Genomic DNA, 14,031 nt, shown 5'->3' on the forward strand with positions numbered 1-14,031 from the left:
CACCGCCGTCTCAAGAACCGCTGAACTGGGCCCTTCATCTCAAGCACCGCTCCGCTGGGCACCGCCGTCTCAAGAACCGCTGAACTGGGCCCTTCATCTCAAGCACCGCTGAACTGGGCCCTTCATCTCAAGCACCGCTGAACTGGGCACCGCCGTCTCAAGAACCGCTGAACTGGGCCCTTCATCTCAAGCACCGCTGAACTGGGCCCTTCAGCTCAAGCACTGCTGAGCTGGGCACCGCCGTCTCAAGAACCGTTGAACTGGGCCCTTCATCTCAAGCACCGCTCCGCTGGGCACCGCCGTCTCAAGAACCGCTGATCTGGGCCCTTCATCTCAAGCACCGCTCCGCTGGGCACCGCCGTCTCAAGCACCGCTGAACTGGGCCCTTCATCTCAAGCACCGCTCCTCTGGGCACCGCCGTCTCAAGAACCGCTGAACTGGGCCCTTCATCTCAAGCACCGCTCCGCTGGGCACCGCCGTCTCAAGAACCGCTGAATTGGGCCCTTCATCTCAAGCACCGCTGAACTGGGCACCGCCGTCTCAAGCACCTCTGAACTGGGCCCTTCATCTCAAGCACCGCTCCGCAGGGCACTGACGTCTCAAGCACCGCTGAACTGGGCCCTTCAGCTCAAGCACCGCTGAACTGGGCCCTTCATCTCAAGCACCGCTGAACTGGGCACCACCGTCTCAAGAACCGCTGAACTGGGCACCGCCGTCTCAAGAACCGCTGAACTGGGCCCTTCATCTCAAGCACCGCTCCGCTGGGCACCACCGTCTCAAGAACCGCTGAACTGGGCCCTTCATCTCAAGCACCGCTCCGCTGGGAACCGCCGCCTCAAGAACCGCTGAACTGGGCCCTTCATCTCAAGCACCGCTGAACTGGGCACCGCCGTCTCAAGAACCGCTGAACTGGGCCCTTCATCTCAAGCACCGCTGAACTGGGCCCTTCAGCTCAAGCACTGCTGAGCTGGGCACCGCCGTCTCAAGAACCGTTGAACTGGGCCCTTCATCTCAAGCACCGCTCCGCTGGGCACCGCCGTCTCAAGAACCGCTGAACTGGGCCCTTCATCTCAAGCACCGCTGAACTGGGCCCTTCATCTCAAGCACCGCTCCGCTGGGCACCGCCGTCTCAAGCACCGCTGAACTGGGCCGTTCATCTCAAGCGTCGCTGAACTGGGCCCTTCATCTCAAGCACCGCTGAACTGGGCACCGCCGTCTCAAGAACCGCTGAACTGAGCCCTTCATCTCAAGCACCGCTCCGCTGGGCACCGCCGTCTCAAGAACCGCTGAACTGGGCCCTTCATCTCAAGCACCGCTCCGCTGGGCACTGCCGTCTAAAGAACCGCTGAACTGGGCCCTTCATCTCAAGCACCGCTGAACTGGGCCCTTCAACTCAAGCACCGCTGAACTGGGCACCGCCGTCTCAAGAACCGCTGAACTGGGCCCTTCATCTCAAGCACCGCTCCACTGGGCACCACCGTCTCAAGAACCGCTGAACTGGGCCCTTCATCTCAAGCACCGCTCCGCTGGGCACAGCCGTCTCAAACACCGCTGAACTGGGCCCTTCATCTCAAGCACCGCTGAACTTGGCCCTTCATCTCAAGCACCGCTGAACTGGGCTCCGCCGTCTCAAGAACCGCTGAATTGGGCCCTTCATCTCAAGCACCGCTCCTCTGGGCACCGCCGTCTCAAGAACCGCTGAACTGGGCCCTTCATCTCAAGCACCGCTGAACTGGGCCCTTCATCTCAAGCACCGCTGAACTGGGCACCGCCGTCTCAAGAACCGCTGAACTGGGCTCTTCATCTCAAGCACCGCTCAGCTGGGCACCGCCGTCTCAAGAACCGCTGAACTGGGCCCTTCATCTCAAGCACCGCTGAACTGGGCACCGCCGTCTCAAGAACCGCTGAACTGGGCCCTTCATCTCAAGCACCGCTCCTCTGGGCACCACCGTCTCAAGAACCGCTGAACTGGGCCCTTCATCTCAAGTACCGCTCCGCTGGGCACCGCCGTCTCAAGCACCGCTGAACTGGGCCCTTCACCTCAAGCACCGCTGAACTGGGCACCGCCGTCTCAAGAACCGCTGAACTGGGCCCTTCATCTCAAGCACCGCTCCGCTGGGTACCGCCGTCTCAAGAACCGCTGAACTGGGCCCTTCATCTCAAGCACCGCTCCGCTGGGCACCGCCACCTCAAGCACCGCTGAACTGGGCCCTTCATCTCAAGCACCGCTCCGCTGGGCACCGCCGTCTCAAGCACCGTTGAACTGGGCCCTTCATCTCAAGCACCGCTGAACTGGGCCCTTCATCTCAAGCACCGCTGAACTGGGCACCGCCGTCTCAAGAACCGCTGAACTGGGCCATTCATCTCAAGCACCGCTCCACTGGGCACCGCCGTCTCAAGAACCGCTGAACTGGACCCTTCATCTCAAGCACCGCTCCGCTGGGCACCGCCGTCTCAAGAACCGCTGAACTGGGCCCTTCATCTCAAGCACCGCTGAACTGGGCCCTTCATCTCAAGCACCGCTGAACTGGGCACCGCCGTCTCAAGAACCGCTGAACTGGGCCCTTCATCTCAAGCACCGCTCCGCTGGGCACCGCCGTCTCAAACACCGCTGAACTGGGCCCTTCATCTCAAGCACCGCTGAACTGGGCCCTTCATCTCAAGCACCGCTGAACTGGGCACCGCCGTCTCAAGAACCGCTGAACTGGGCCCTTCATCTCAAGCACCGCTCCGCTGGGCACCACCATCTCAAGAACCGCTGAACTGGGCCCTTCATCTCAAGCACCGCTCCGCTGGGCACCGCCGTCTCAAGCACCGCTGAACTGGGCCCTTCATCTCAAGCACCGCTGAACTGGGCACCGCCGTCTCAAGAACCGCTGAACTGGGCCCTTCATCTCAAGAACCGCTCCACTGGGCACCGCCGTCTCAAGAACCGCTGAACTGGGCCCTTCATCTCAAGAACCGCTCCACTGGGCACCGCCGTCTCAAGCACCGCTGAACTGGGCCCTTCATCTCAAGCACCGCTCCGCTGGGCACCGCCGTCTCAAGAACCGCTGAACTGGGCCCTTCATCTCAAGCACCGCTGAACTGGGCCCTTCAGCTCAAGCACCGCTGAGCTGGGCACCGCCGACTCAAGAACCGTTGAACTGGGCCCTTCATCTCAAGCACCGCTCCGCTGGGCACCGCCGTCTCAAGAACCGCTGAACTGGGCCCTTCATCTCAAGCACCGCTGAACTGGGCCCTTCATCTCAAGCACCGCTATGCTGGGCACCACCGTCTCAAGCACCGCTGAACTGGGCCGTTCATCAAAAGCATCGCTGAACTGGGCCCTTCATCTCAAGCACCGCTGAACTGGGCACCGCCATCTCAAGAACCGCTGAACTGGGCCCTTCATCTCAAGCACCGCTGAACTGGGCACCGCCATCTCAAGAACCGCTGAACTGGGCCCTTCATCTCAAGCACCGCTCCGCTGGGCACCGCCGTCTGAAGAACCGCTGAACTGGGCCCTTCATCTCAAGCACCGCTCCGCTGGGCACCGCCGTCTCAAGAACCGCTGAACTGGGCCCTTCATCTCAAGCACCGCTGAACTGGGCCCTTCATCTCAAGCACCGCTGAACTGGGCACCGCTGTCTCAAGAACCGCTGAACTGGGCCCTTCATCTCAAGCACCGCTCCGCTGGGCAACGCCGTCTCAAACACCGCTGAACTGGGCCTTTCATCTCAAGCACCGCTGAACTGGGCCCTTCATCTCAAGCCCCGCTGAACTGGGCACCGCCGTCTCAAGAACCGCTGAACTGGGCCCTTTATCTCAAGCACCGCTCCGCTGGGCACCACCGTCTCAAGAACCGCTGAACTGGGCCCTTCATCTCAAGCACCGCTCCGCTGGGCACCGCCGTCTCAAGAACCGCTGAACTGGGCCCTTCATCTCAAGCACTGCTGAACTGGGCCCTTCATCTCAAGCACCGCTGAACTGGGCACCGCCGTCTCAAGAACCGCTGAAATGGGCCCTTCATCTCAAGCACCGCTCCGCTGGGCACCGCCGTCTCAAGAACCGGTGAACTGGGCCCTTCATCTCAAGCACCGCTCCGCTGGGCACTGCCGTCTCAAGCACCGCTGAACTGGGCACCGCCGTCTCAAGAACCGCTGAACTGGGCCCTTCATCTTAAGCACCGCTCCGCTGGGCACCGTCGTCTCAAGAACCGCTGAACTGGGCCCTCCATCTCAAGCACCGCTGAACTGGGCCCTTCATCTCAAGCACCGCTGAACTGGGCACCGCCGTCTCAAGAACCGCTGAACTGGGCCCTTCATCTCAAGCACCGCTCCGCTGGGCCCAGCGTGTCAAGCACCGCTGAACTGGGCCCTTCATCTCAAGCACCGCTCCGCTGGGCACCGCCGTCTCAAGCACCGCTGAACTGGGCCCTTCATCTCAAGCACCGCTCCGCTGGTCACTGCCGTCTCAAGCACCGCTGAACTGGGCCCTTCATCTCAAGCACCGCTGAACTGGGCCCTTCATCTCAAGCACCGCTGAACTGGGCACCACCGTCTCAAGAACCGCTGAACTGGGCCCTTCATCTCAAGCACCGCTCCGCTGGGCACCGCCGTCTCAAGAACCGCTGAACTTGGCCCTTCATCTCAAGCACCGCTCCGCTGGGCACCGCCGTCTCAAGAACCGCTGAACTGGGCCCTTCATCTCAAGCACTGCTGAACTGGGCCCTTCATCTCAAGCACCGCTGAACTGGGCACCGCCGTCTCAAGAACCGCTGAACTGGGCCCTTCATCTCAAGCACCGCTCCGCTGGGCACCACCGTCTCAAGAACCGCTGAACTGGGCCCTTCATCTCAAGCACCGCTCCGCTGGGCACCGCCGACTCAAGCACCGCTGAACTGGGCCCTTCATCTCAAGCACCGCTGAACTGGGCACCGCCGTCTCAAGAACCGCTGAACTGGGCACCGCCGTCTCATGAACCGCTGAACTGGGCCCTTCATCTCAAGAACCGCTCCACTGGCACCGCCGTCTCAAGCACCGCTGAACTGGGCCCTTCACCTCAAGCACCGCTCCGCTGGGCACCGCCGTCTCAAGAACCGCTGAACTGGGCCCTTCATCTCAAGCACCGCTGAACTGGGCCCTTCAGCTCAAGCACCACTGAGCTGGGCACCGCAGTCTCAAGAACCGTTGAACTAGGCCCTTCATCTCAAGCACCGCTCCGCTGGGCACCGCCGTCTCAAGAACCGCTGAACTGGGCCCTTCTTCTCAAGCACCGCTGAACTGGGCCCTTCATCTCAAGCACCGCTCCGCTGGGCACCGCCGTCTCAAGCACCGCTGAACTAGGCCGTTCATCTCAAGCATCGCTGAACTGGGCCCTTCATCTCAAGCACCGCTGAACTGGGCACCGCCATCTCAAGAACCGCTGAACTGGGCCCTTCATCTCAAGCACCGCTGAACTGGGCACCGCCGTCTCAAGAACCGCTGAACTGGGCCCTTCATCTCAAGCACCGCTCCGCTGGGCACCGCCGTCTCAAGAACCGCTGAACTGGGCCCTTCATCTCAAGCACCGCTCCGCTGGGCACCGCCGTCTCAAGAACCCGCTGAACTGGGCCCTTCATCTCAAGCACCGCTGAACTGGGCCCTTCATCTCAAGCACCGCTGAACTGGGCACCGCCGTCTCAAGAACTGCTGAACTGGGCCCTTCATCTCAAGCACCGCTCAGCTGGCCCCCACCGTCTCAAGAACCGCTGATCTGGGCCCTTCATCTCAAGCACCGCTCCGCTGGGCACCGCCGTCTCAAGCACCGCTGAACTGGGCCCTTCATCTCAAGCACCGCTCCTCTGGGCACCGCCGTCTCAAGAACCGCTGAACTGGGCCCTTCATCTCAAGCACCGCTCCGCTGGGCACCGCCGTCTCAAGAACCGCTGAATTGGGCCCTTCATCTCAAGCACCGCTGAACTGGGCACCGCCGTCTCAAGCACCTCTGAACTGGGCCCTTCATCTCAAGCACCGCTCCGCAGGGCACCGACGTCTCAAGCACCGCTGAACTGGGCCCTTCAGCTCAAGCACCGCTGAACTGGGCCCTTCATCTCAAGCACCGCTGAACTGGGCACCACCGTCTCAAGAACCGCTGAACTGGGCACCGCCGTCTCAAGAACCGCTGAACTGGGCCCTTCATCTCAAGCACCGCTCCGCTGGGCACCACCGTCTCAAGAACCGCTGAACTGGGCCCTTCATCTCAAGCACCGCTCCGCTGGGAACCGCCGCCTCAAGAACCGCTGAACTGGGCCCTTCATCTCAAGCACCGCTGAACTGGGCACCGCCGTCTCAAGAACCGCTGAACTGGGCCGTTCATCTCAAGCGTCGCTGAACTGGGCCCTTCATCTCAAGAACCGCTGAACTGGTCCCTTCATCTCAAGCACCGCTCCACTGGGCACCGCCGTCTCAAGAACCGCTGAACTGGGCCCTTCATCTCAAGCACCGCTCCGCTGGGCACCGCCGTCTCAAGAACCGCTGAACTGGGCCTTTCATCTCAAGCACCGCTGAACTGGGCCCTTCATCTCAAGCACCGCTGAACTGGGCACCGCCGTCTCAAGAACCGCTGAACTGGGCCCTTCATCTCAAGCACCGCTGAACTGGGCCCTTCAGCTCAAGCACTGCTGAGCTGGGCACCGCCGTCTCAAGAACCGTTGAACTGGGCCCTTCATCTCAAGCACCGCTCCGCTGGGCACCGCCGTCTCAAGAACCGCTGAACTGGGCCCTTCATCTCAAGCACCGCTGAACTGGGCCCTTCATCTCAAGCACCGCTGAACTGGGCACCACCGTCTCAAGAACCGCTGAACTGGGCCCTTCATCTCAAGCACCGCTCCGCTGGGCCCAGCGTGTCAAGCACCGCTGAACTGGGCCCTTCATCTCAAGCACCGCTCCGCTGGGCACCGCCGTCTCAAGCACCGCTGAACTGGGCCCTTCATCTCAAGCACCGCTCCGCTGGTCACTGCCGTCTCAAGCACGGCTGAACTGGGCCCTTCATCTCAAGCACCGCTGATCTGGGCCCTTCATCTCAAGCACCGCTGAACTGGGCACCACCGTCTCAAGAACCGCTGAACTGGGCCCTTCATCTCAAGCACCGCTCCGCTGGGCACCGCCGTCTCAAGAACCGCTGAACTTGGCCCTTCATCTCAAGCACCGCTCCGCTGGGCACCGCCGTCTCAAGAACCGCTGAACTGGGCCCTTCATCTCAAGCACTGCTGAACTGGGCCCTTCATCTCAAGCACCGCTGAACTGGGCACCGCCGTCTCAAGAACCGCTGAACTGGGCCCTTCATCTCAAGCACCGCTCCGCTGGGCACCACCGTCTCAAGAACCGCTGAACTGGGCCCTTCATCTCAAGCACCGCTCCGCTGGGCACCGCCGACTCAAGCACCGCTGAACTGGGCCCTTCATCTCAAGCACCGCTGAACTGGGCACCGCCGTCTCAAGAACCGCTGAACTGGGCACCGCCGTCTCAAGAACCGCTGAACTGGGCCCTTCATCTCAAGAACCGCTCCACTGGCACCGCCGTCTCAAGCACCGCTGAACTGGGCCCTTCACCTCAAGCACCGCTCCGCTGGGCACCGCCGTCTCAAGAACCGCTGAACTGAGCCCTTCATCTCAAGCACCGCTGAACTGGGCCCTTCAGCTCAAGCACCACTGAGCTGGGCACCGCAGTCTCAAGAACCGTTGAACTGGGCCCTTCATCTCAAGCACCGCTCCGCTGGGCACCGCCGTCTCAAGAACCGCTGAACTGGGCCCTTCTTCTCAAGCACCGCTGAACTGGGCCCTTCATCTCAAGCACCGCTCCGCTGGGCACCGCCGTCTCAAGCACCGCTGAACTAGGCCGTTCATCACAAGCATCGCTGAACTGGGCCCTTCATCTCAAGCACCGCTGAACTGGGCACCGCCATCTCAAGAACCGCTGAACTGGGCCCTTCATCTCAAGCACCGCTGAACTGGGCACCGCCGTCTCAAGAACCGCTGAACTGGGCCCTTCATCTCAAGCACCGCTCCGCTGGGCACCGCCGTCTCAAGAACCGCCGAACTGGGCACTTCATCTCAAGCACCGCTCCGCTGGGCACCGCCGTCTCAAGAACCCGCTGAACTGGGCCCTTCATCTCAAGCACCGCTGAACTGGGCCCTTCATCTCAAGCACCGCTGAACTGGGCACCGCCGTCTCAAGAACTGCTGAACTGGGCCCTTCATCTCAAGCACCGCTCCGCTGGCCCCCACCGTCTCAAGAACCGCTGATCTGGGCCCTTCATCTCAAGCACCGCTCCGCTGGGCACCGCCGTCTCAAGCACCGCTGAACTGGGCCCTTCATCTCAAGCACCGCTCCTCTGGGCACCGCCGTCTCAAGAACCGCTGAACTGGGCCCTTCATCTCAAGCACCGCTCCGCTGGGCACCGCCGTCTCAAGAACCGCTGAATTGGGCCCTTCATCTCAAGCACCGCTGAACTGGGCACCGCCGTCTCAAGCACCTCTGAACTGGGCCCTTCATCTCAAGCACCGCTCCGCAGGGCACCGACGTCTCAAGCACCGCTGAACTGGGCCCTTCAGCTCAAGCACCGCTGAACTGGGCCCTTCATCTCAAGCACCGCTGAACTGGGCACCACCGTCTCAAGAACCGCTGAACTGGGCACCGCCGTCTCAAGAACCGCTGAACTGGGCCCTTCATCTCAAGCACCGCTCCGCTGGGCACCGCCGACTCAAGCACCGCTGAACTGGGCCCTTCATCTCAAGCACCGCTGAACTGGGCACCGCCGTCTCAAGAACCGCTGAACTGGGCACCGCCGTCTCAAGAACCGCTGAACTGGGCCCTTCATCTCAAGAACCGCTCCACTGGCACCGCCGTCTCAAGCACCGCTGAACTGGGCCCTTCACCTCAAGCACCGCTCCGCTGGGCACCGCCGTCTCAAGAACCGCTGAACTGAGCCCTTCATCTCAAGCACCGCTGAACTGGGCCCTTCAGCTCAAGCACCACTGAGCTGGGCACCACAGTCTCAAGAACCGTTGAACTGGGCCCTTCATCTCAAGCACCGCTCCGCTGGGCACCGCCGTCTCAAGAACCGCTGAACTGGGCCCTTCTTCTCAAGCACCGCTGAACTGGGCCCTTCATCTCAAGCACCGCTCCGCTGGGCACCGCCGTCTCAAGCACCGCTGAACTAGGCCGTTCATCTCAAGCATCGCTGAACTGGGCCCTTCATCTCAAGCACCGCTGAACTGGGCACCGCCATCTCAAGAACCGCTGAACTGGGCCCTTCATCTCAAGCACCGCTGAACTGGGCACCGCCGTCTCAAGAACCGCTGAACTGGGCCCTTCATCTCAAGCACCGCTCCGCTGGGCACCGCCGTCTCAAGAACCGCTGAACTGGCCCTTCATCTCAAGCACCGCTCCGCTGGGCACCGCCGTCTCAAGAACCCGCTGAACTGGGCCCTTCATCTCAAGCACCGCTGAACTGGGCCCTTCATCTCAAGCACCGCTGAACTGGGCACCGCCGTCTCAAGAACTGCTGAACTGGGCCCTTCATCTCAAGCACCGCTCCGCTGGCCCCCACCGTCTCAAGAACCGCTGATCTGGGCCCTTCATCTCAAGCACCGCTCCGCTGGGCACCGCCGTCTCAAGCACCGCTGAACTGGGCCGTTCATCTCAAGCACCGCTCCTCTGGGCACCGCCGTCTCAAGAACCGCTGAACTGGGCCCTTCATCTCAAGCACCGCTCCGCTGGGCACCGCCGTCTCAAGAACCACTGAATTGGGCCCTTCATCTCAAGCACCGCTGAACTGGGCACCGCCGTCTCAAGCACCTCTGAACTGGGCCCTTCATCTCAAGCACCGCTCCGCAGGGCACCGACGTCTCAAGCACCGCTGAACTGGGCCCTTCAGCTCAAGCACCGCTGAACTGGGCCCTTCATCTCAAGCACCGCTGAACTGGGCACCACCGTCTCAAGAACCGCTGAACTGGGCACCGCCGTCTCAAGAACCGCTGAACTGGGCCCTTCATCTCAAGCACCGCTCCGCTGGGCACCACCGTCTCAAGAACCGCTGAACTGGGCCCTTCATCTCAAGCACCGCTCCGCTGGGAACCGCCGCCTCAAGAACCGCTGAACTGGGCCCTTCATCTCAAGCACCGCTGAACTGGGCACCGCCGTCTCAAGAACCGCTGAACTGGGCCCTTCATCTCAAGCACCGCTCCGCTGGGCACCGCCGTCTCAAGCACCGCTGAACTGGGCCGTTCATCTCAAGCGTCGCTGAACTGGGCCCTTCATCTCAAGAACCGCTGAACTGGGCCCTTCATCTCAAGCACCGCTCCACTGGGCACCGCCGTCTCAAGAACCGCTGAACTGGGCCCTTCATCTCAAGCACCGCTCCGCTGGGCACCGCCGTCTCAAGAACCGCTGAACTGGGCCCTTCATCTCAAGCACCGCTGAACTGGGCCCTTCATCTCAAGCACCGCTGAACTGGGCACCGCCGTCTCAAGAACCGCTGAACTGGGCCCTTCATCTCAAGCACCGCTGAACTGGGCCCTTCAGCTCAAGCACTGCTGAGCTGGGCACCGCCGTCTCAAGAACCGTTGAACTGGGCCCTTCATCTCAAGCACCGCTCCGCTGGGCACCGCCGTCTCAAGAACCGCTGATCTGGGCCCTTCATCTCAAGCACCGCTCCGCTGGGCACCGCCGTCTCAAGCACCGCTGAACTGGGCCCTTCATCTCAAGCACCGCTCCTCTGGGCACCGCCGTCTCAAGAACCGCTGAACTGGGCCCTTCATCTCAAGCACCGCTCCGCTGGGCACCGCCGTCTCAAGAACCGCTGAATTGGGCCCTTCATCTCAAGCACCGCTGAACTGGGCACCGCCGTCTCAAGCACCTCTGAACTGGGCCCTTCATCTCAAGCACCGCTCCGCAGGGAACCGACGTCTCAAGCACCGCTGAACTGGGCCCTTCAGCTCAAGCACCGCTGAACTGGGCCCTTCATCTCAAGCACCGCTGAACTGGGCACCACCGTCTCAAGAACCGCTGAACTGGGCACCGCCGTCTCAAGAACCGCTGAACTGGGCCCTTCATCTCAAGCACCGCTCCGCTGGGCACCACCGTCTCAAGAACCGCTGAACTGGGCCCTTCATCTCAAGCACCGCTCCGCTGGGAACCGCCGCCTCAAGAACCGCTGAACTGGGCCCTTCATCTCAAGCACCGCTGAACTGGGCACCGCCGTCTCAAGAACCGCTGAACTGGGCCCTTCATCTCAAGCACCGCTGAACTGGGCCCTTCAGCTCAAGCACTGCTGAGCTGGGCACCGCCGTCTCAAGAACCGTTGAACTGGGCCCTTCATCTCAAGCACCGCTCCGCTGGGCACCGCCGTCTCAAGAACCGCTGAATTGGGCCCTTCATCTCAAGCACCGCTGAACTGGGCACCGCCGTCTCAAGCACCTCTGAACTGGGCCCTTCATCTCAAGCACCGCTCCGCAGGGAACCGACGTCTCAAGCACCGCTGAACTGGGCCCTTCAGCTCAAGCACCGCTGAACTGGGCCCTTCATCTCAAGCACCGCTGAACTGGGCACCACCGTCTCAAGAACCGCTGAACTGGGCACCGCCGTCTCAAGAACCGCTGAACTGGGCCCTTCATCTCAAGCACCGCTCCGCTGGGCACCACCGTCTCAAGAACCGCTGAACTGGGCCCTTCATCTCAAGCACCGCTCCGCTGGGAACCGCCGCCTCAAGAACCGCTGAACTGGGCCCTTCATCTCAAGCACCGCTGAACTGGGCACCGCCGTCTCAAGAACCGCTGAACTGGGCCCTTCATCTCAAGCACCGCTGAACTGGGCCCTTCAGCTCAAGCACTGCTGAGCTGGGCACCGCCGTCTCAAGAACCGTTGAACTGGGCCCTTCATCTCAAGCACCGCTCCGCTGGGCACCGCCGTCTCAAGAACCGCTGAACTGGGCCCTTCATCTCAAGCACCGCTGAACTGGGCCCTTCATCTCAAGCACCGCTGAACTGGGCCCTTCATCTCAAGCACCGCTGAACTGGGCCCTTCAGCTCAAGCACTGCTGAGCTGGGCACCGCCGTCTCAAGAACCGTTGAACTGGGCCCTTCATCTCAAGCACCGCTCCGCTGGGCACCGCCGTCTCAAGAACCGCTGAACTGGGCCCTTCATCTCAAGCACCGCTGAACTGGGCACCGCCGTCTCAAGAACCGCTGAACTGAGCCCTTCATCTCAAGCACCGCTCCGCTGGGCACCGCCGTCTCAAGAACCGCTGAACTGGGCCCTTCATCTCAAGCACCGCTCCGCTGGGCACTGCCGTCTCAAGAACCGCTGAACTGGGCCCTTCATCTCAAGCACCGCTGAACTGGGCCCTTCAACTCAAGCACCGCTGAACTGGGCACCGCCGTCTCAAGAACCGCTGAACTGGGCCCTTCATCTCAAGCACCGCTCCGCTGGGCACCACCGTCTCAAGAACCGCTGAACTGGGCCCTTCATCTCAAGCACAGCTCCGCTGGGCACAGCCGTCTCAAACACCGCTGAACTGGGCCCTTCATCTCAAGCACCGCTGAACTTGGCCCTTCATCTCAAGCACCGCTGAACTGGGCACCGCCGTCTCAAGAACCGCTGAACTGGGCCCTTCATCTCAAGCACCGCTCCGCTGGGCACCGCCGTCTCAAGCACCGCTGAACTGGGCCCTTCATCTCAAGCACCGCTGAACTGGGCACCGCCGTCTCAAGAACCGCTGAACTGGGCCCTTCATCTCAAGTACCGCTCCGCTGGGCACCGCCGTCTCAAGCACCGCTGAACTGGGCCCTTCACCTCAAGCACCGCTGAACTGGGCACCGCCGTCTCAAGAACCGCTGAACTGGGCCCTTCATCTCAAGCACCGCTCCGCTGGGTACCGCCGTCTCAAGAACCGCTGAACTGGGCCCTTCATCTCAAGCACCGCTCCGCTGGGCACCGCCACCTCAAGCACCGCTGAACTGGGCCCTTCATCTCAAGCACCGCTCCGCTGGGCACCGCCGTCTCAAGCACCGTTGAACTGGGCCCTTCATCTCAAGCACCGCTGAACTGGGCCCTTCATCTCAAGCACCGCTGAACTGGGCACCGCCGTCTCAAGAACCGCTGAACTGGGCCATTCATCTCAAGCACCGCTCCACTGGGCACCGCCGTCTCAAGAACCGCTGAACTGGGCCCTTCATCTCAAGCACCGCTCCGCTGGGCACCGCCGTCTCAAGAACCGCTGAACTGGGCCCTTCATCTCAAGCACCGCTGAACTGGGCCCTTCATCTCAAGCACTGCTGAACTGGGCACCGCCGTCTCAAGAACCGCTGAACTGGGCCCTTCATCTCAAGCACCGCTCCGCTGGGCACCACCGTCTCAAGAACCGCTGAACTGGGCCCTTCATCTCAAGCACCGCTCCGCTGGGCACCGCCGTCTCAAGCACTGCTGAACTGGGCCCTTCATCTCAAGCACCGCTGAACTGGGCACCGCCGTCTCAAGAACCGCTGAACTGGGCCCCGCCGTCTCAAGCACCGCTGAACTGGGCCCTTCATCTCAAGCACCGCTCCGCTGGGCACCGCCGTCTCAAGCACCGCTGAACTGGGCCCTTCAGCTCAAGCACGGCTGAACTGGGCCCTTCATCTCAAGCACCGCTGAACTGGGCACCGCCGTCTCAAGAACCGCTGAACTGGGCCCTTCATCTCAAGCACCGCTCCGCTGGGCACCACCGTCTCAAGAACCGCTGAACTGGGCCCTTCATCTCAAGCACCGCTCCGCTGGGCATCGCCGTCTCAAACACCGCTGAACTGGGCCCTTCATCTCAAGCACCGCTGAGCTGGGCCCTTCATCTCAAGCACCGCTGAACTGGGCACCGCCGTCTCAAGAACCGCTGAACTGGGCCCTTCATCTCAAGCACCGCTCCGCTGGGCACCACCGTCTCAAGAACCGTTGAACTGGGCCCTTCATCTCAAGCACCGCTCCGCTGGGCACCGCCGTCTCAAGCACCGCTGAACTGGGCCCTTCATTTCAGGCA

The sequence above is a fragment of the Pleurodeles waltl genome, chromosome 10 (assembly GCF_031143425.1).
Source record: "Pleurodeles waltl isolate 20211129_DDA chromosome 10, aPleWal1.hap1.20221129, whole genome shotgun sequence".
In the NCBI taxonomy this organism is placed as follows: Eukaryota; Metazoa; Chordata; class Amphibia; order Caudata; family Salamandridae; genus Pleurodeles; species Pleurodeles waltl.